A 17,822-nucleotide genomic window follows, 5' to 3' on the forward strand; every position below is an offset into this window, starting at 1 on the left:
GGGATCCGACAATGGCGATTCCGAGATCGTTCGAGAGGTTTCGGGGCTCCGGTCATCGATGCGCCGTCCGCGACGTGCACATAGGCGAGGGACGACGCACACAAAACGAGTGCGATCATACCTGCACTAAAGCACCGGATCCCATCAGAACTCCGAAGTTAAGCCTGCTTGGGCGAGAGTAGTACTAGGATGGGTGACCCCCTGGGAAGTCCTCGTGTTGCACTCCTTTTTGCGCCCCGAGCGGCCAAAACCTCTCCCGACGAACTCCGAGGCGATGGTTTTGGGCCTCGGAATTTGCGCCGTCCGCGACGTGCACATAGGCGAGGGACGACGCACACAAAACGAGTGCGATCATACCAGCACTAAAGCACCGGATCCCATCAGAACTCCGAAGTTAAGCCTGCTTGGGCGAGAGTAGTACTAGGATGGGTGACCCCCTGGGAAGTCCTCGTGTTGCACTCCTTTTTGCGCCCCGAGCGGCCAAAAGACTTACTTAAAACTCTCTTTTAAGCTTTTCAATTTTTCCAGCATTATGGCCAACAATAAATATGTCATTAACATATATATAACAGGAGAATAATGAAATCATCATCTAAAAATTTCTTCATAAAACATACAATGACCAGACATGGTTCTAGGATGGGTGACCCCCTGGGAAGTCTTCGTGTTGCACTCCTTTTTGCGCCCCGAGCGGCCAAAACCTCTCCCGTCGACCTCCGAGGCGATGGTTTTGGGCCTCGGAATTTGCCATGACCGCTACGCAGTCAGTCTCGTGGGGCTCGGAGAGAGCTTTCCGGAATGGGGCCGCAATAGCGATTCCGAGTTCGTTCGAGAAAGTCCCGATGGTTTCGGCGCGCGCTAGCCGTGTCCGGTACGCGGTCGGCCTCGTGGGCATCGGAGGGATCCGACAATGGCGATTCCGAGATCGTTCGAGAGGTTTCGGGGCTCCGGTCGTCGATGCGCCGTCCGCGACGTGCACAAAGGCGAGGGACGACGCACACAAAATGAGTGCGATCATACCAGCACTAAAGCACCGGATCCCATCAGAACTCCGAAGTTAAGCCTGCTTGGGCGAGAGTAGTACTAGGATGGGTGACCCCCTGGGACGTCCTCGTGTTGCACTCCTTTTTGCGCCCCGAGCGGCCAAAAGACTTACTTAAAACTCTCTTTTAAGCTTTTCAATTTTTCCAGCATTATGGCCAACAATAAATATGTCATTAACATATATATAGCAGGAGAATAATGAAATCATCATCTAAAAATTTCTTCATAAAACATACAATGACCAGACAAGGTTCTAGGATGGGTGACCCCCTGGGAAGTCTTCGTGTTGCACTCCTTTTTGCGCCCCGAGCGGCCAAAACCTCTCCCGTCGACCTCCGAGGCGATGGTTTTGGGCCTCGGAATTTGCCGTGACCGCTAAGCAGTCAGTCTCGTGGGGCTCGGAGAGAGCTTTCCGGAATGGGGCCGCAATAGCGATTCCGAGTTCGTTCGAGAAAGTCCCGATGGTTTCGGCGCGCGCTTGCCGTGTCCGGTACGCGGTCGGCCTCGTGGGCATCGGAGGGATCCGACAATGGCGATTCCGAGATCGTTCGAGAGGTTTCGGGGCTCCGGTCGTCGATGCGCCGTCCGCGACGTGCACAAAGGCGAGGGACGACGCACACAAAACGAGTGCGATCCTACCAGCACTAAAGCACCGGATCCCATCAGAACTCCGAAGTTAAGCCTGCTTGGGCGAGAGTAGTACTAGGATGGGTGACCCCCTGGGAAGTCCTCGTGTTGCACTCCTTTTTGCGCCCCGAGCGGCCAAAAGACTTACTAAAAACTCTCTTTTAAGCTTTTCAATTTTTCCAGCATTATGGCCAACAATAAATATGTCATTAACATATATATAGCAGGAGAATAATGAAATCATCATCTAAAAATTTCTTCATAAAACATACAATGACCAGACATGGTTCTAGGATGGGTGACCCCCTGGGAAGTCCTCGTGTTGCACTCCTTTTTGCGCCCCGAGCGGCCAAAACCTCTCCCGACGACCTCCGAGGCGATGGTTTTGGGCCTCGGAATTTGCCGTGACCGCTACGCAGTCAGTCTCGTGGGGCTCGGAGAGAGCTTTTCGGAATGGGGCCGCAATAGCGATTCCGAGTTCGTTCGAGAAAGTCCCGATGGTTTCGGCGCGCGCTTGCCGTGTCCGGTACGCGGTCGGCCTCGTGGGCATCGGAGGGATCCGACAATGGCGATTCCGAGATCGTTCGAGAGGTTTCGGGGCTCCGGTCGTCGATGCGCCGTCCGCGACGTGCACAAAGGCGAGGGACGACGCACACAAAACGAGTGCGATCATACCAGCACTAAAGCACCGGATCCCATCAGAACTCCGAAGTTAAGCCTGCTTGGGCGAGAGTAGTGCTAGGATGGGTGACCCCCTGGGACGTCCTCGTGTTGCACTCCTTTTTGCGCCCCGAGCGGCCAAAAGACTTACTTAAAACTCTCTTTTAAGCTTTTCAATTTTTCCAGCATTATGGCCAACAATAAATATGTCATTAACATATATATAGCTGGAGAATAATGAAATCATCATCTAAAAATTTCTTCATAAAACATACAATGACCAGACATGGTTCTAGGATGGGTGACCCCCTGGGAAGTCCTCGTGTTGCACTCCTTTTTGCGCCCCGAGCGGCCAAAACCTCTCCCGACGAACTCCGTGGCGATGGTGTTGGGCCTCGGAATTTGCCGTGACCGCTACGCAGTCAGTCTCGTGGGGCTCGGAGAGAGCTTTCCGGAATGGGGCCGCAATAGCGATTCCGAGTTCGTTCGAGAAAGTCCCGATGGTTTCGGCGCGCGCTTGCCGTGTCCGGTACGCGGTCGGCCTCGTGGGCATCGGAGGGATCCGACAATGGCGATTCCGAGATCGTTCGAGAGGTTTCGGGGCTCCGGTCATCGATGCGCCGTCCGCGACGTGCACATAGGCGAGGGACGACGCACACAAAACGAGTGCGATCATACCTGCACTAAAGCACCGGATCCCATCAGAACTCCGAAGTTAAGCCTGCTTGGGCGAGAGTAGTACTAGGATGGGTGACCCCCTGGGAAGTCCTCGTGTTGCACTCCTTTTTGCGCCCCGAGCGGCCAAAACCTCTCCCGACGAACTCCGAGGCGATGGTTTTGGGCCTCGGAATTTGCGCCGTCCGCGACGTGCACATAGGCGAGGGACGACGCACACAAAACGAGTGCGATCATACCAGCACTAAAGCATCGGATCCCATCAGAACTCCGAAGTTAAGCCTGCTTGGGCGAGAGTAGTACTAGGATGGGTGACCCCTTGGGAAGTCCTCGTGTTGCACTCCTTTTTGCGCCCCGAGCGGCCAAAAGACTTACTTAAAACTCTCTTTTAAGCTTTTCAATTTTTCCAGCATTATGGCCAACAATAAATATGTCATTAACATATATATAACAGGAGAATAATGAAATCATCATCTAAAAATTTCTTCATAAAACATACAATGACCAGACATGGTTCTAGGATGGGTGACCCCCTGGGAAGTCTTCGTGTTGCACTCCTTTTTGCGCCCCGAGCGGCCAAAACCTCTCCCGTCGACCTCCGAGGCGATGGTTTTGGGCCTCGGAATTTGCCGTGACCGCTACGCAGTCAGTCTCGTGGGGCTCGGAGAGAGCTTTCCGGAATGGGGCCGCAATAGCGATTCCGAGTTCGTTCGAGAAAGTCCCGATGGTTTCGGCGCGCGCTTGCCGTGTCCGGTACGCGGTCGGCCTCGTGGGCATCGGAGGGATCCGACAATGGCGATTCCGAGATCGTTCGAGAGGTTTCGGGGCTCCGGTCGTCGATGCGCCGTCCGCGACGTGCACAAAGGCGAGGGACGACGCACACAAAATGAGTGCGATCATACCAGCACTAAAGCACCGGATCCCATCAGAACTCCGAAGTTAAGCCTGCTTGGGCGAGAGTAGTACTAGGATGGGTGACCCCCTGGGAAGTCCTCGTGTTGCACTCCTTTTTGCGCCCCGAGCGGCCAAAAGACTTACTTAAAACTCTCTTTTAAGCTTTTCAATTTTTCCAGCATTATGGCCAACAATAAATATGTCATTAACATATATATAGTAGGAGAATAATGAAATCATCATCTAAAAATTTCTTCATAAAACATACAATGACCAGACAAGGTTCTAGGATGGGTGACCCCCTGGGAAGTCTTCGTGTTGCACTCCTTTTTGCGCCCCGAGCGGCCAAAACCTCTCCCGTCGACCTCCGAGGCGATGGTTTTGGGCCTCGGAATTTGCCGTGACCGCTACGCAGTCAGTCTCGTGGGGCTCGGAGAGAGCTTTCCGGAATGGGGCCGCAATAGCGATTCCGAGTTCGTTCGAGAAAGTCCCGATGGTTTCGGCGCGCGCTTGCCGTGTCCGGTACGCGGTCGGCCTCGTGGGCATCGGAGGGATCCGACAATGGCGATTCCGAGATCGTTCGAGAGGTTTCGGCGCTCCGGTCATCGATGCGCCGTCCGCGACGTGCACATAGGCGAGGGACGACGCACACAAAACGAGTGCGATCATACCTGCACTAAAGCACCGGATCCCATCAGAACTCCGAAGTTAAGCCTGCTTGGGCGAGAGTAGTACTAGGATGGGTGACCCCATGGGAAGTCCTCGTGTTGCACTCCTTTTTGCGCCCCGAGCGGCCAAAAGACTTACTTAAAACTCTCTTTTAAGCTTTTCAATTTTTCCAGCATTATGGCCAACAATAAATATGTCATTAACATATATATAGCAGGAGAATAATGAAATCATCATCTAAAAATTTCTTCATAAAACATACAATGACCAGACAAGGTTCTAGGATGGGTGACCCCCTGGGAAGTCTTCGTGTTGCACTCCTTTTTGCGCCCCGAGCGGCCAAAACCTCTCCCGACGACCTCCGAGGCGATGGTTTTGGGCCTCGGAATTTGCCGTGACCGCTACGCATTCAGTCTCGTGGGGCTCGGAGAGAGCTTTCCGGAATGGGGCCGCAATAGCGATTCCGAGTTCGTTCGAGAAAGTCCCGATGGTTTCGGCGCGCGCTTGCCGTGTCCGGTACGCGGTCGGCCTCGTGGGCATCGGAGGGATCCGACAATGGCGATTCCGAGATCGTTCGAGAGGTTTCGGGGCTCCGGTCGTCGATGCGCCGTCCGCGACGTGCACAAAGGCGAGGGACGACGCACACAAAACGAGTGCGATCATACCAGCACTAAAGCACCGGATCCCATCAGAACTCCGAAGTTAAGCCTGCTTGGGCGAGAGTAGTACTAGGATGGGTGACCCCCTTGGAAGTCCTCGTGTTGCACTCCTTTTTGCGCCCCGAGCGGCCAAAAGACTTACTTAAAACTCTCTTTTAAGCTTTTCAATTTTTCCAGCATTATGGCTAACAATAAATATGTCATTAACATATATATAGCAGGAGAATAATGAAATCATCATCTAAAAATTTCTTCATAAAACATACAATGACCAGACATGGTTCTAGGATGGGTGACCCCCTGGGAAGTCCTCGTGTTGCACTCCTTTTTGCGCCCCGAGCGGCCAAAACCTCTCCCGTCGACCTCCGAGGCGATGGTTTTGGGCCTCGGAATTTGCCGTGACCGCTACGCAGTCAGTCTCGTGGGGCTCGGAGAGAGCTTTCCGGAATGGGGCCGCAATAGCGATTCCGAGTTCGTTCGAGAAAGTCCCGATGGTTTCGGCGCGCGCTTGCCGTGTCCGGTACGCGGTCGGCCTCGTGGGCATCGGAGGGATCCGACAATGGCGATTCCGAGATCGTTCGAGAGGTTTCGGGGCTCCGGTCGTCGATGCGCCGTCCGCGACGTGCACAAAGGCGAGGGACGACGCACACAAAACGAGTGCGATCATACCAGCACTAAAGCACCGGATCCCATCAGAACTCCGAAGTTAAGCCTGCTTGGGCGAGAGTAGTGCTAGGATGGGTGACCCCCTGGGACGTCCTCGTGTTGCACTCCTTTTTGCGCCCCGAGCGGCCAAAAGACTTACTTAAAACTCTCTTTTAAGCTTTTCAATTTTTCCAGCATTATGGCCAACAATAAATATGTCATTAACATATATATAGCTGGAGAATAATGAAATCATCATCTAAAAATTTCTTCATAAAACATACAATGACCAGACATGGTTCTAGGATGGGTGACCCCCTGGGAAGTCCTCGTGTTGCACTCCTTTTTGCGCCCCGAGCGGCCAAAACCTCTCCCGACGAACTCCGTGGCGATGGTTTTGGGCCTCGGAATTTGCCGTGACCGCTACGCAGTCAGTCTCGTGGGGCTCGGAGAGAGCTTTCCGGAATGGGGCCGCAATAGCGATTCCGAGTTCGTTCGAGAAAGTCCCGATGGTTTCGGCGCGCGCTTGCCGTGTCCGGTACGCGGTCGGCCTCGTGGGCATCGGAGGGATCCGACAATGGCGATTCCGAGATCGTTCGAGAGGTTTCGGGGCTCCGGTCATCGATGCGCCGTCCGCGACGTGCACATAGGCGAGGGACGACGCACACAAAACGAGTGCGATCATACCTGCACTAAAGCACCGGATCCCATCAGAACTCCGAAGTTAAGCCTGCTTGGGCGAGAGTAGTACTAGGATGGGTGACCCCCTGGGAAGTCCTCGTGTTGCACTCCTTTTTGCGCCCCGAGCGGCCAAAACCTCTCCCGACGAACTCCGAGGCGATGGTTTTGGGCCTCGGAATTTGCGCCGTCCGCGACGTGCACATAGGCGAGGGACGACGCACACAAAACGAGTGCGATCATACCAGCACTAAAGCACCGGATCCCATCAGAACTCCGAAGTTAAGCTTGCTTGGGCGAGAGTAGTACTAGGATGGGTGACCCCCTGGGAAGTCCTCGTGTTACACTCCTTTTTGCGCCCCGAGCGGCCAAAAGACTTACTTAAAACTCTCTTTTAAGCTTTTCAATTTTTCCAGCATTATGGCCAACAATAAATATGTCATTAACATATATATAACAGGAGAATAATGAAATCATCATCTAAAAATTTCTTCATAAAACATACAATGACCAGACATGGTTCTAGGATGGGTGACCCCCTGGGAAGTCTTCGTGTTGCACTCCTTTTTGCGCCCCGAGCGGCCAAAACCTCTCCCGTCGACCTCCGAGGCGATGGTTTTGGGCCTCGGAATTTGCCATGACCGCTACGCAGTCAGTCTCGTGGGGCTCGGAGAGAGCTTTCCGGAATGGGGCCGCAATAGCGATTCCGAGTTCGTTCGAGAAAGTCCCGATGGTTTCGGCGCGCGCTAGCCGTGTCCGGTACGCGGTCGGCCTCGTGGGCATCGGAGGGATCCGACAATGGCGATTCCGAGATCGTTCGAGAGGTTTCGGGGCTCCGGTCGTCGATGCGCCGTCCGCGACGTGCACAAAGGCGAGGGACGACGCACACAAAATGAGTGCGATCATACCAGCACTAAAGCACCGGATCCCATCAGAACTCCGAAGTTAAGCCTGCTTGGGCGAGAGTAGTACTAGGATGGGTGACCCCCTGGGACGTCCTCGTGTTGCACTCCTTTTTGCGCCCCGAGCGGCCAAAAGACTTACTTAAAACTCTCTTTTAAGCTTTTCAATTTTTCCAGCATTATGGCCAACAATAAATATGTCATTAACATATATATAGCAGGAGAATAATGAAATCATCATCTAAAAATTTCTTCATAAAACATACAATGACCAGACAAGGTTCTAGGATGGGTGACCCCCTGGGATGTCTTCGTGTTGCACTCCTTTTTGCGCCCCGAGCGGCCAAAACCTCTCCCGTCGACCTCCGAGGCGATGGTTTTGGGCCTCGGAATTTGCCGTGACCGCTACGCAGTCAGTCTCGTGGGGCTCGGAGAGAGCTTTCCGGAATGGGGCCGCAATAGCGATTCCGAGTTCGTTCGAGAAAGTCCCGATGGTTTCGGCGCGCGCTTGCCGTGTCCGGTACGCGGTCGGCCTCGTGGGCATCGGAGGGATCCGACAATGGCGATTCCGAGATCGTTCGAGAGGTTTCGGGGCTCCGGTCGTCGATGCGCCGTCCGCGACGTGCACAAAGGCGAGGGACGACGCACACAAAACGAGTGCGATCATACCAGCACTAAAGCACCGGATCCCATCAGAACTCCGAAGTTAAACCTGCTTGGGCGAGAGTAGTACTAGGATGGGTGACCCCCTGGGAAGTCCTCGTGTTGCACTCCTTTTTGCGCCCCGAGCGGCCAAAAGACTTACTAAAAACTCTCTTTTAAGCTTTTCAATTTTTCCAGCATTATGGCCAACAATAAATATGTCATTAACATATATATAGCAGGAGAATAATGAAATCATCATCTAAAAATTTCTTCATAAAACATACAATGACCAGACATGGTTCTAGGATGGGTGACCCCCTGGGAAGTCCTCGTGTTGCACTCCTTTTTGCGCCCCGAGCGGCCAAAACCTCTCCCGACGACCTCCGAGGCGATGGTTTTGGGCCTCGGAATTTGCCGTGACCGCTACGCAGTCAGTCTCGTGGGGCTCGGAGAGAGCTTTCCGGAATGGGGCCGCAATAGCGATTCCGAGTTCGTTCGAGAAAGTCCCGATGGTTTCGGCGCGCGCTTGCCGTGTCCGGTACGCGGTCGGCCTCGTGGGCATCGGAGGGATCCGACAATGGCGATTCCGAGATCGTTCGAGAGGTTTCGGGGCTCCGGTCGTCGATGCGCCGTCCGCGACGTGCACAAAGGCGAGGGACGACGCACACAAAACGAGTGCGATCATACCAGCACTAAAGCACCGGATCCCATCAGAACTCCGAAGTTAAGCCTGCTTGGGCGAGAGTAGTGCTAGGATGGGTGACCCCCTGGGACGTCCTCGTGTTGCACTCCTTTTTGCGCCCCGAGCGGCCAAAAGACTTACTTAAAACTCTCTTTTAAGCTTTTCAATTTTTCCAGCATTATGGCCAACAATAAATATGTCATTAACATATATATAGCTGGAGAATAATGAAATCATCATCTAAAAATTTCTTCATAAAACATACAATGACCAGACATGGTTCTAGGATGGGTGACCCCCTGGGAAGTCCTCGTGTTGCACTCCTTTTTGCGCCCCGAGCGGCCAAAACCTCTCCCGACGAACTCCGTGGCGATGGTGTTGGGCCTCGGAATTTGCCGTGACCGCTACGCAGTCAGTCTCGTGGGGCTCGGAGAGAGCTTTCCGGAATGGGGCCGCAATAGCGATTCCGAGTTCGTTCGAGAAAGTCCCGATGGTTTCGGCGCGCGCTTGCCGTGTCCGGTACGCGGTCGGCCTCGTGGGCATCGGAGGGATCCGATAATGGCGATTCCGAGATCGTTCGAGAGGTTTCGGGGCTCCGGTCATCGATGCGCCGTCCGCGACGTGCACATAGGCGAGGGACGACGCACACAAAACGAGTGCGATCATACCTGCACTAAAGCACCGGATCCCATCAGAACTCCGAAGTTAAGCCTGCTTGGGCGAGAGTAGTACTAGGATGGGTGACCCCCTGGGAAGTCCTCGTGTTGCACTCCTTTTTGCGCCCCGAGCGGCCAAAACCTCTCCCGACGAACTCCGAGGCGATGGTTTTGGGCCTCGGAATTTGCGCCGTCCGCGACGTGCACATAGGCGAGGGACGACGCACACAAAACGAGTGCGATCATACCAGCACTAAAGCACCGGATCCCATCAGAACTCCGAAGTTAAGCCTGCTTGGGCGAGAGTAGTACTAGGATGGGTGACCCCTTGGGAAGTCCTCGTGTTGCACTCCTTTTTGCGCCCCGAGCGGCCAAAAGACTTACTTAAAACTCTCTTTTAAGCTTTTCAATTTTTCCAGCATTATGGCCAACAATAAATATGTCATTAACATATATATAACAGGAGAATAATGAAATCATCATCTAAAAATTTCTTCATAAAACATACAATGACCAGACATGGTTCTAGGATGGGTGACCCCCTGGGAAGTCTTCGTGTTGCACTCCTTTTTGCGCCCCGAGCGGCCAAAACCTCTCCCGTCGACCTCCGAGGCGATGGTTTTGGGCCTCGGAATTTGCCGTGACCGCTACGCAGTCAGTCTCGTGGGGCTCGGAGAGAGCTTTCCGGAATGGGGCCGCAATAGCGATTCCGAGTTCGTTCGAGAAAGTCCCGATGGTTTCGGCGCGCGCTTGCCGTGTCCGGTACGCGGTCGGCCTCGTGGGCATCGGAGGGATCCGACAATGGCGATTCCGAGATCGTTCGAGAGGTTTCGGGGCTCCGGTCGTCGATGCGCCGTCCGCGACGTGCACAAAGGCGAGGGACGACGCACACAAAATGAGTGCGATCATACCAGCACTAAAGCACCGGATCCCATCAGAACTCCGAAGTTAAGCCTGCTTGGGCGAGAGTAGTACTAGGATGGGTGACCCCCTGGGAAGTCCTCGTGTTGCACTCCTTTTTGCGCCCCGAGCGGCCAAAAGACTTACTTAAAACTCTCTTTTAAGCTTTTCAATTTTTCCAGCATTATGGCCAACAATAAATATGTCATTAACATATATATAGCAGGAGAATAATGAAATCATCATCTAAAAATTTCTTCATAAAACATACAATGACCAGACAAGGTTCTAGGATGGGTGACCCCCTGGGAAGTCTTCGTGTTGCACTCCTTTTTGCGCCCCGAGCGGCCAAAACCTCTCCCGTCGACCTCCGAGGCGATGGTTTTGGGCCTCGGAATTTGCTGTGACCGCTACGCAGTCAGTCTCGTGGGGCTCGGAGAGAGCTTTCCGGAATGGGGCCGCAATAGCGATTCCGAGTTCGTTCGAGAAAGTCCCGATGGTTTCGGCGCGCGCTTGCCGTGTCCGGTACGCGGTCGGCCTCGTGGGCATCGGAGGGATCCGACAATGGCGATTCCGAGATCGTTCGAGAGGTTTCGGGGCTCCGGTCGTCGATGCGCCGTCCGCGACGTGCACAAAGGCGAGGGACGACGCAAACAAAACGAGTGCGATCATACCAGCACTAAAGCACCGGATCCCATCAGAACTCCGAAGTTAAGCCTGCTTGGGCGAGAGTAGTACTAGGATGGGTGACCCCCTGGGAAGTCCTCGTGTTGCACTCCTTTTTGCGCCCCGAGCGGCCAAAAGACTTACTTAAAACTCTCTTTTAAGCTTTTCAATTTTTCCAGCATTATGGCCAACAATAAATATGTCATTAACATATATATAGCAGGAGAATAATGAAATCATCATCTAAAAATTTCTTCATAAAACATACAATGACCAGACATGGTTCTAGGATGGGTGACCCCCTGGGAAGTCCTCGTGTTGCACTCCTTTTTGCGCCCCGAGCGGCCAAAACCTCTCCCGACGACCTCCGAGGCGATGGTTTTGGGCCTCGGAATTTGCCGTGACCGCTACGCAGTCAGTCTCGTGGGGCTCGGAGAGAGCTTTCCGGAATGGGACCGCAATAGCGATTCCGAGTTCGTTCGAGAAAGTCCCGATGGTTTCGGCGCGCGCTTGCCGTGTCCGGTACGCGGTCGGCCTCGTGGGCATCGGAGGGATCCGACAATGGCGATTCCGAGATCGTTCGAGAGGTTTCGGGGCTCCGGTCGTCGATGCGCCGTCCGCGACGTGCACAAAGGCGAGGGACGACGCACACAAAACGAGTGCGATCATACCAGCACTAAAGCACCGGATCCCATCAGAACTCCGAAGTTAAGCCTGCTTGAGCGAGAGTAGTGCTAGGATGGGTGACCCCCTGGGACGTCCTCGTGTTGCACTCCTTTTTGCGCCCCGAGCGGCCAAAAGACTTACTTAAAACTCTCTTTTAAGCTTTTCAATTTTTCCAGCATTATGGCCAACAATAAATATGTCATTAACATATATATAGCTGGAGAATAATGAAATCATCATCTAAAAATTTCTTCATAAAACATACAATGACCAGACATGGTTCTAGGATGGGTGACCCCCTGGGAAGTCCTCGTGTTGCACTCCTTTTTGCGCCCCGAGCGGCCAAAACCTCTCCCGACGAACTCCGAGGCGATGGTTTTGGGCCTCGGAATTTGCCGTGACCGCTACGCAGTCAGTCTCGTGGGGCTCGGAGAGAGCTTTCCGGAATGGGGCCGCAATAGCGATTCCGAGTTCGTTCGAGAAAGTCCCGATGGTTTCGGCGCGCGCTTGCCGTGTCCGGTACGCGGTCGGCCTCGTGGGCATCGGAGGGATCCGACAATGGCGATTCCAAGATCGTTCGAGAGGTTTCGGGGCTCCGGTCGTCGATGCGCCGTCCGCGACGTGCACAAAGGCGAGGGACGACGCACACAAAATGAGTGCGATCATACCAGCACTAAAGCACCGGATCCCATCAGAACTCCGAAGTTAAGCCTGCTTGGGCGAGAGTAGTACTAGGATGGGTGACCCCCTGGGAAGTCCTCGTGTTGCACTCCTTTTTGCGCCCCGAGCGGCCAAAAGACTTACTTAAAACTCTCTTTTAAGCTTTTCAATTTTTCCAGCATTATGGCCAACAATAAATATGTCATTAACATATATATAGCAGGAGAATAATGAAATCATCATCTAAAAATTTCCTCATAAAACATACAATGACCAGACAAGGTTCTAGGATGGGTGACCCCCTGGGAAGTCTTCGTGTTGCACTCCTTTTTGCGCCCCGAGCGGCCAAAACCTCTCCCGTCGACCTCCGAGGCGATGGTTTTGGGCCTCGGAATTTGCCGTGACCGCTACGCAGTCAGTCTCGTGGGGCTCGGAGAGAGCTTTCCGGAATGGGGCCGCAATAGCGATTCCGAGTTCGTTCGAGAAAGTCCCGATGGTTTCGGCGCGCGCTTGCCGTGTCCGGTACGCGGTCGGCCTCGTGGGCATCGGAGGGATCCGACAATGGCGATTCCGAGATCGTTCGAGAGGTTTCGGGGCTCCGGTCGTTGATGCGCCGTCCGCGACGTGCACAAAGGCGAGGGACGACGCACAAAAAACGAGTGCGATCATACCAGCACTAAAGCACCGGATCCCATCAGAACTCCGAAGTTAAGCCTGCTTGGGCGAGAGTAGTACTAGGATGGGTGACCCCCTGGGAAGTCCTCGTGTTGCACTCCTTTTTGCGCCCCGAGCGGCCAAAAGACTTACTAAAAACTCTCTTTTAAGCTTTTCAATTTTTCCAGCATTATGGCCAACAATAAATATGTCATTAACATATATATAGCAGGAGAATAATGAAATCATCATCTAAAAATTTCTTCATAAAACATACAATGACCAGACATGGTTCTAGGATGGGTGACCCCCTGGGAAGTCCTCGTGTTGCACTCCTTTTTGCGCCCCGAGCGGCCAAAACCTCTCCCGACGACCTCCGAGGCGATGGTTTTGGGCCTCGGAATTTGCCGTGACCGCTACGCAGTCAGTCTCGTGGGGCTCGGAGAGAGCTTTCCGGAATGGGGCCGCAATAGCGATTCCAAATTCGTTCGAGAAAGTCCCGATGGTTTCGGCGCGCGCTTGCCGTGTCCGGTACGCGGTCGGCCTCGTGGGCATCGGAGGGATCCGACAATGGCGATTCCGGGATCGTTCGAGAGGTTTCGGGGCTCCGGTCGTCGATGCGCCGTCCGCGACGTGCACAAAGGCGAGGGACGACGCACACAAAACGAGTGCGATCATACCAGCACTAAAGCACCGGATCCCATCAGAACTCCGAAGTTAAGCCTGCTTGGGCGAGAGTAGTGCTAGGATGGGTGACCCCCTGGGACGTCCTAGTGTTGCACTCCTTTTTGCGCCCCGAGCGGCCAAATGACTTACTTAAAACTCTCTTTTAAGCTTTTCAATTTTTCCAGCATTATGGCCAACAATAAATATGTCATTAACATATATATAGCTAGAGAATAATGAAATCATCATCTAAAAATTTCTTCATAAAACATACAATGACCAGACATGGTTCTAGGATGGGTGACCCCCTGGGAAGTCCTCGTGTTGCACTCCTTTTTGCGCCCCGAGCGGCCAAAACCTCTCCCGACGAACTCCGTGGCGATGGTTTTGGGCCTCGGAATTTGCCGTGACCGCTACGCAGTCAGTCTCGTGGGGCTCGGAGAGAGCTTTCCGGAATGGGGCCGCAATAGCGATTCCGAGTTCGTTCGAGAAAGTCCCGATGGTTTCGGCGCGCGCTTGCCGTGTCCGGTACGCGGTCGGCCTCGTGGGCATCGGAGGGATCCGACAATGGCGATTCCGAGATCGTTCGAGAGGTTTCGGGGCTCCGGTCATCGATGCGCCGTCCGCGACGTGCACATAGGCGAGGGACGACGCACACAAAACGAGTGCGATCATACCTGCACTAAAGCACCGGATCCCATCAGAACTCCGAAGTTAAGCCTGCTTGGGCGAGAGTAGTACTAGGATGGGTGACCCCCTGGGAAGTCCTCGTGTTGCACTCCTTTTTGCGCCCCGAGCGGCCAAAACCTCTCCCGACGAACTCCGAGGCGATGGTTTTGGGCCTCGGAATTTGCGCCGTCCGCGACGTGCACATAGGCGAGGGACGACGCACACAAAACGAGTGCGATCATACCAGCACTAAAGCACCGGATCCCATCAGAACTCCGAAGTTAAGCCTGCTTGGGCGAGAGTAGTACTAAGATGGGTGACCCCCTGGGAAGTCCTCGTGTTGCACTCCTTTTTGCGCCCCGAGCGGCCAAAAGACTTACTTAAAACTCTCTTTTAAGCTTTTCAATTTTTCCAGCATTATGGCCAACAATAAATATGTCATTAACATATATATAACAGGAGAATAATGAAATCATCATCTAAAAATTTCTTCATAAAACATACAATGACCAGACATGGTTCTAGGATGGGTGACCCCCTGGGAAGTCTTCGTGTTGCACTCCTTTTTGCGCCCCGAGCGGCCAAAACCTCTCCCGTCGACCTCCGAGGCGATGGTTTTGGGCCTCGAAATTTGCCGTGACCGCTACGCAGTCAGTCTCGTGGGGCTCGGAGAGAGCTTTCCGGAATGGGGCCGCAATAGCGATTCCGAGTTCGTTCGAGAAAGTCCCGATGGTTTCGGCGCGCGCTTGCCGTGTCCGGTACGCGGTCGGCCTCGTGGGCATCGGAGGGATCCGACAATGGCGATTCCGAGATCGTTCGAGAGGTTTCGGGGCTCCGGTCGTCGATGCGCCGTCCGCGACGTGCACAAAGGCGAGGGACGACGCACACAAAATGAGTGCGATCATACCAGCACTAAAGCACCGGATCCCATCAGAACTCCGAAGTTAAGCCTGCTTGGGCGAGAGTAGTACTAGGATGGGTGACCCCCTGGGAAGTCCTCGTGTTGCACTCCTTTTTGCGCCCCGAGCGGCCAAAAGACTTACTTAAAACTCTCTTTTAAGCTTTTCAATTTTTCCAGCATTATGGCCAACAATAAATATGTCATTAACATATATATAGCAGGAGAATAATGAAATCATCATCTAAAAATTTCTTCATAAAACATACAATGACCAGACAAGGTTCTAGGATGGGTGACCCCCTGGGAAGTCTTCGTGTTGCACTCCTTTTTGCGCCCCGAGCGGCCAAAACCTCTCCCGTCGACCTCCGAGGCGATGGTTTTGGGCCTCGGAATTTGCCGTGACCGCTACGCAGTCAGTCTCGTGGGGCTCGGAGAGAGCTTTCCGGAATGGGGCCGCAATAGCGATTCCGAGTTCGTTCGAGAAAGACCCGATGGTTTCGGCGCGCGCTTGCCGTGTCCGGTACGCGGTCGGCCTCGTGGGCATCGGAGGGATCCGACAATGGCGATTCCGAGATCGTTCGAGAGGTTTCGGGGCTCCGGTCGTCGATGCGCCGTCCGCGACGTGCACAAAGGCGAGGGACGACGCACACAAAACGAGTGCGATCATACCAGCACTAAAGCACCGGATCCCATCAGAACTCCGAAGTTAAGCCTGCTTGGGCGAGAGTAGTACTAGGATGGGTAACCCCCCGGGAAGTCCTCGTGTTGCACTCCTTTTTGCGCCCCGAGCGGCCAAAAGACTTACTTAAAACTCTCTTTTAAGCTTTTCAATTTTTCCAGCATTATGGCCAACAATAAATATGTCATTAACATATATATAGCAGGAGAATAATGAAATCATCATCTAAAAATTTCTTCATAAAACATACAATGACCAGACATGGTTCTAGGATGGGTGACCCCCTGGGAAGTCCTCGTGTTGCACTCCTTTTTGCGCCCCGAGCGGCCAAAACCTCTCCCGACGACCTCCGAGGCGATGGTTTTGGGCCTCGGAATTTGCCGTGACCGCTACGCAGTCAGTCTCGTGGGGCTCGGAGAGAGCTTTCCGGAATGGGACCGCAATAGCGATTCCGAGTTCGTTCGAGAAAGTCCCGATGGTTTCGGCGCGCGCTTGCCGTGTCCGGTACGCGGTCGGCCTCGTGGGCATCGGAGGGATCCGACAATGGCGATTCCGAGATCGTTCGAGAGGTTTCGGGGCTCCGGTCGTCGATGCGCCGTCCGCGACGTGCACAAAGGCGAGGGACGACGCACACAAAACGAGTGCGATCATACCAGCACTAAAGCACCGGATCCCATCAGAACTCCGAAGTTAAGCCTGCTTGGGCGAGAGTAGTGCTAGGATGGGTGACCCCCTGGGACGTCCTCGTGTTGCACTCCTTTTTGCGCCCCGAGCGGCCAAAAGACTTACTTAAAACTCTCTTTTAAGCTTTTCAATTTTTCCAGCATTATGGCCAACAATAAATATGTCATTAACATATATATAGCTGGAGAATAATGAAATCATCATCTAAAAATTTCTTCATAAAACATACAATGACCAGACATGGTTCTAGGATGGGTGACCCCCTGGGAAGTCCTCGTGTTGCACTCCTTTTTGCGCCCCGAGCGGCCAAAACCTCTCCCGACGAACTCCGAGGCGATGGTTTTGGGCCTCGGAATTTGCCGTGACCGCTACGCAGTCAGTCTCGTGGGGCTCGGAGAGAGCTTTCCGGAATGGGGCCGCAATAGCGATTCCGAGTTCGTTCGAGAAAGTCCCGATGGTTTCGGCGCGCGCTTGCCGTGTCCGGTACGCGGTCGGCCTCGTGGGCATCGGAGGGATCCGACAATGGCGATTCCGAGATCGTTCGAGAGGTTTCGGGGCTCCGGTCGTCGATGCGCCGTCCGCGATGTGCACAAAGGCGAGGGACGACGCACACAAAATGAGTGCGATCATACCAGCACTAAAGCACCGGATCCCATCAGAACTCCGAAGTTAAGCCTGCTTGGGCGAGAGTAGTACTAGGATGGGTGACCCCCTGGGAAGTCCTCGTGTTGCACTCCTTTTTGCGCCCCGAGCGGCCAAAAGACTTACTTAAAACTCTCTTTTATGCTTTTCAATTTTTCCAGCATTATGGCCAACAATAAATATGTCATTAACATATATATAGCAGGAGAATAAAGAAATCATCATCTAAAAATTTCTTCATAAAACATACAATGACCAGACAAGGTTCTAGGATGGGTGACCCCCTGGGAAGTCTTCGTGTTGCACTCCTTTTTGCGCCCCGAGCGGCCAAAACCTCTCCCGTCGACCTCCGAGGCGATGGTTTTGGGCCTCGGAATTTGCCGTGACCGCTACGCAGTCAGTCTCGTGGGGCTCGGAGAGAGCTTTCCGGAATGGGGCCGCAATAGCGATTCCGAGTTCGTTCGAGAAAGTCCCGATGGTTTCGGCGCGCGCTTGCCGTGTCCGGTACGCGGTCGGCCTCGTGGGCATCGGAGGGATCCGACAATGGCGATTCCGAGATCGTTCGAGAGGTTTCGGGGCTCCGGTCGTCGATGCGCCGT

The 17,822-nt window shown here is 53.6% G+C and overlaps 30 non-coding genes across 30 annotated transcripts; all 30 read left to right on the plus strand.

Moving 5' to 3' along the window:
* Positions 1–107: 107 nt before the first annotated feature.
* Positions 108–226, plus strand: LOC135592038 (5S ribosomal RNA). Its single transcript, XR_010478803.1, has one exon. It is a non-coding gene; the product is annotated as a 5S ribosomal RNA (ribosomal RNA).
* Positions 227–343: 117 nt separating this feature from the next.
* On the plus strand, positions 344–462 carry LOC135591930 (5S ribosomal RNA). The gene has a single exon (XR_010478695.1). It is a non-coding gene; the product is annotated as a 5S ribosomal RNA (ribosomal RNA).
* A 544-nt stretch (positions 463–1,006) lies between these two features.
* LOC135589771 (5S ribosomal RNA) lies at positions 1,007–1,125 on the plus strand. The gene has a single exon (XR_010477177.1). It is a non-coding gene; the product is annotated as a 5S ribosomal RNA (ribosomal RNA).
* Positions 1,126–1,669: 544 nt separating this feature from the next.
* LOC135589457 (5S ribosomal RNA) lies at positions 1,670–1,788 on the plus strand. Its single transcript, XR_010476865.1, has one exon. It is a non-coding gene; the product is annotated as a 5S ribosomal RNA (ribosomal RNA).
* Positions 1,789–2,332: 544 nt separating this feature from the next.
* On the plus strand, positions 2,333–2,451 carry LOC135590375 (5S ribosomal RNA). Its single transcript, XR_010477782.1, has one exon. It is a non-coding gene; the product is annotated as a 5S ribosomal RNA (ribosomal RNA).
* Positions 2,452–2,995: 544 nt separating this feature from the next.
* Positions 2,996–3,114, plus strand: LOC135592040 (5S ribosomal RNA). Its single transcript, XR_010478805.1, has one exon. It is a non-coding gene; the product is annotated as a 5S ribosomal RNA (ribosomal RNA).
* Positions 3,115–3,231: 117 nt separating this feature from the next.
* On the plus strand, positions 3,232–3,350 carry LOC135589587 (5S ribosomal RNA). Its single transcript, XR_010476994.1, has one exon. It is a non-coding gene; the product is annotated as a 5S ribosomal RNA (ribosomal RNA).
* Positions 3,351–3,894: 544 nt separating this feature from the next.
* Positions 3,895–4,013, plus strand: LOC135591931 (5S ribosomal RNA). The gene has a single exon (XR_010478696.1). It is a non-coding gene; the product is annotated as a 5S ribosomal RNA (ribosomal RNA).
* Positions 4,014–4,557: 544 nt separating this feature from the next.
* Positions 4,558–4,676, plus strand: LOC135592085 (5S ribosomal RNA). The gene has a single exon (XR_010478850.1). It is a non-coding gene; the product is annotated as a 5S ribosomal RNA (ribosomal RNA).
* A 544-nt stretch (positions 4,677–5,220) lies between these two features.
* LOC135589371 (5S ribosomal RNA) lies at positions 5,221–5,339 on the plus strand. Its single transcript, XR_010476779.1, has one exon. It is a non-coding gene; the product is annotated as a 5S ribosomal RNA (ribosomal RNA).
* A 544-nt stretch (positions 5,340–5,883) lies between these two features.
* On the plus strand, positions 5,884–6,002 carry LOC135590376 (5S ribosomal RNA). The gene has a single exon (XR_010477783.1). It is a non-coding gene; the product is annotated as a 5S ribosomal RNA (ribosomal RNA).
* Positions 6,003–6,546: 544 nt separating this feature from the next.
* On the plus strand, positions 6,547–6,665 carry LOC135592041 (5S ribosomal RNA). The gene has a single exon (XR_010478806.1). It is a non-coding gene; the product is annotated as a 5S ribosomal RNA (ribosomal RNA).
* A 117-nt stretch (positions 6,666–6,782) lies between these two features.
* LOC135589456 (5S ribosomal RNA) lies at positions 6,783–6,901 on the plus strand. Its single transcript, XR_010476864.1, has one exon. It is a non-coding gene; the product is annotated as a 5S ribosomal RNA (ribosomal RNA).
* A 544-nt stretch (positions 6,902–7,445) lies between these two features.
* Positions 7,446–7,564, plus strand: LOC135589772 (5S ribosomal RNA). The gene has a single exon (XR_010477178.1). It is a non-coding gene; the product is annotated as a 5S ribosomal RNA (ribosomal RNA).
* Positions 7,565–8,108: 544 nt separating this feature from the next.
* On the plus strand, positions 8,109–8,227 carry LOC135592086 (5S ribosomal RNA). Its single transcript, XR_010478851.1, has one exon. It is a non-coding gene; the product is annotated as a 5S ribosomal RNA (ribosomal RNA).
* Positions 8,228–8,771: 544 nt separating this feature from the next.
* Positions 8,772–8,890, plus strand: LOC135590377 (5S ribosomal RNA). Its single transcript, XR_010477784.1, has one exon. It is a non-coding gene; the product is annotated as a 5S ribosomal RNA (ribosomal RNA).
* Positions 8,891–9,434: 544 nt separating this feature from the next.
* LOC135592042 (5S ribosomal RNA) lies at positions 9,435–9,553 on the plus strand. The gene has a single exon (XR_010478807.1). It is a non-coding gene; the product is annotated as a 5S ribosomal RNA (ribosomal RNA).
* Positions 9,554–9,670: 117 nt separating this feature from the next.
* Positions 9,671–9,789, plus strand: LOC135592032 (5S ribosomal RNA). Its single transcript, XR_010478798.1, has one exon. It is a non-coding gene; the product is annotated as a 5S ribosomal RNA (ribosomal RNA).
* Positions 9,790–10,333: 544 nt separating this feature from the next.
* On the plus strand, positions 10,334–10,452 carry LOC135591932 (5S ribosomal RNA). Its single transcript, XR_010478697.1, has one exon. It is a non-coding gene; the product is annotated as a 5S ribosomal RNA (ribosomal RNA).
* Positions 10,453–10,996: 544 nt separating this feature from the next.
* Positions 10,997–11,115, plus strand: LOC135591933 (5S ribosomal RNA). The gene has a single exon (XR_010478699.1). It is a non-coding gene; the product is annotated as a 5S ribosomal RNA (ribosomal RNA).
* Positions 11,116–11,659: 544 nt separating this feature from the next.
* Positions 11,660–11,778, plus strand: LOC135590781 (5S ribosomal RNA). Its single transcript, XR_010478187.1, has one exon. It is a non-coding gene; the product is annotated as a 5S ribosomal RNA (ribosomal RNA).
* A 544-nt stretch (positions 11,779–12,322) lies between these two features.
* LOC135591934 (5S ribosomal RNA) lies at positions 12,323–12,441 on the plus strand. The gene has a single exon (XR_010478700.1). It is a non-coding gene; the product is annotated as a 5S ribosomal RNA (ribosomal RNA).
* Positions 12,442–12,985: 544 nt separating this feature from the next.
* LOC135591935 (5S ribosomal RNA) lies at positions 12,986–13,104 on the plus strand. Its single transcript, XR_010478701.1, has one exon. It is a non-coding gene; the product is annotated as a 5S ribosomal RNA (ribosomal RNA).
* A 544-nt stretch (positions 13,105–13,648) lies between these two features.
* Positions 13,649–13,767, plus strand: LOC135590718 (5S ribosomal RNA). The gene has a single exon (XR_010478124.1). It is a non-coding gene; the product is annotated as a 5S ribosomal RNA (ribosomal RNA).
* Positions 13,768–14,311: 544 nt separating this feature from the next.
* Positions 14,312–14,430, plus strand: LOC135592043 (5S ribosomal RNA). Its single transcript, XR_010478809.1, has one exon. It is a non-coding gene; the product is annotated as a 5S ribosomal RNA (ribosomal RNA).
* A 117-nt stretch (positions 14,431–14,547) lies between these two features.
* Positions 14,548–14,666, plus strand: LOC135592054 (5S ribosomal RNA). Its single transcript, XR_010478820.1, has one exon. It is a non-coding gene; the product is annotated as a 5S ribosomal RNA (ribosomal RNA).
* Positions 14,667–15,210: 544 nt separating this feature from the next.
* Positions 15,211–15,329, plus strand: LOC135591936 (5S ribosomal RNA). The gene has a single exon (XR_010478702.1). It is a non-coding gene; the product is annotated as a 5S ribosomal RNA (ribosomal RNA).
* Positions 15,330–15,873: 544 nt separating this feature from the next.
* On the plus strand, positions 15,874–15,992 carry LOC135589459 (5S ribosomal RNA). The gene has a single exon (XR_010476866.1). It is a non-coding gene; the product is annotated as a 5S ribosomal RNA (ribosomal RNA).
* Positions 15,993–16,536: 544 nt separating this feature from the next.
* LOC135590378 (5S ribosomal RNA) lies at positions 16,537–16,655 on the plus strand. The gene has a single exon (XR_010477786.1). It is a non-coding gene; the product is annotated as a 5S ribosomal RNA (ribosomal RNA).
* A 544-nt stretch (positions 16,656–17,199) lies between these two features.
* LOC135591937 (5S ribosomal RNA) lies at positions 17,200–17,318 on the plus strand. The gene has a single exon (XR_010478703.1). It is a non-coding gene; the product is annotated as a 5S ribosomal RNA (ribosomal RNA).
* Positions 17,319–17,822: the final 504 nt, after the last annotated feature.

This window comes from Musa acuminata, chromosome BXJ1-8 (assembly GCF_036884655.1).
Source record: "Musa acuminata AAA Group cultivar baxijiao chromosome BXJ1-8, Cavendish_Baxijiao_AAA, whole genome shotgun sequence".
Taxonomy (NCBI): domain Eukaryota; kingdom Viridiplantae; phylum Streptophyta; class Magnoliopsida; order Zingiberales; family Musaceae; genus Musa; species Musa acuminata.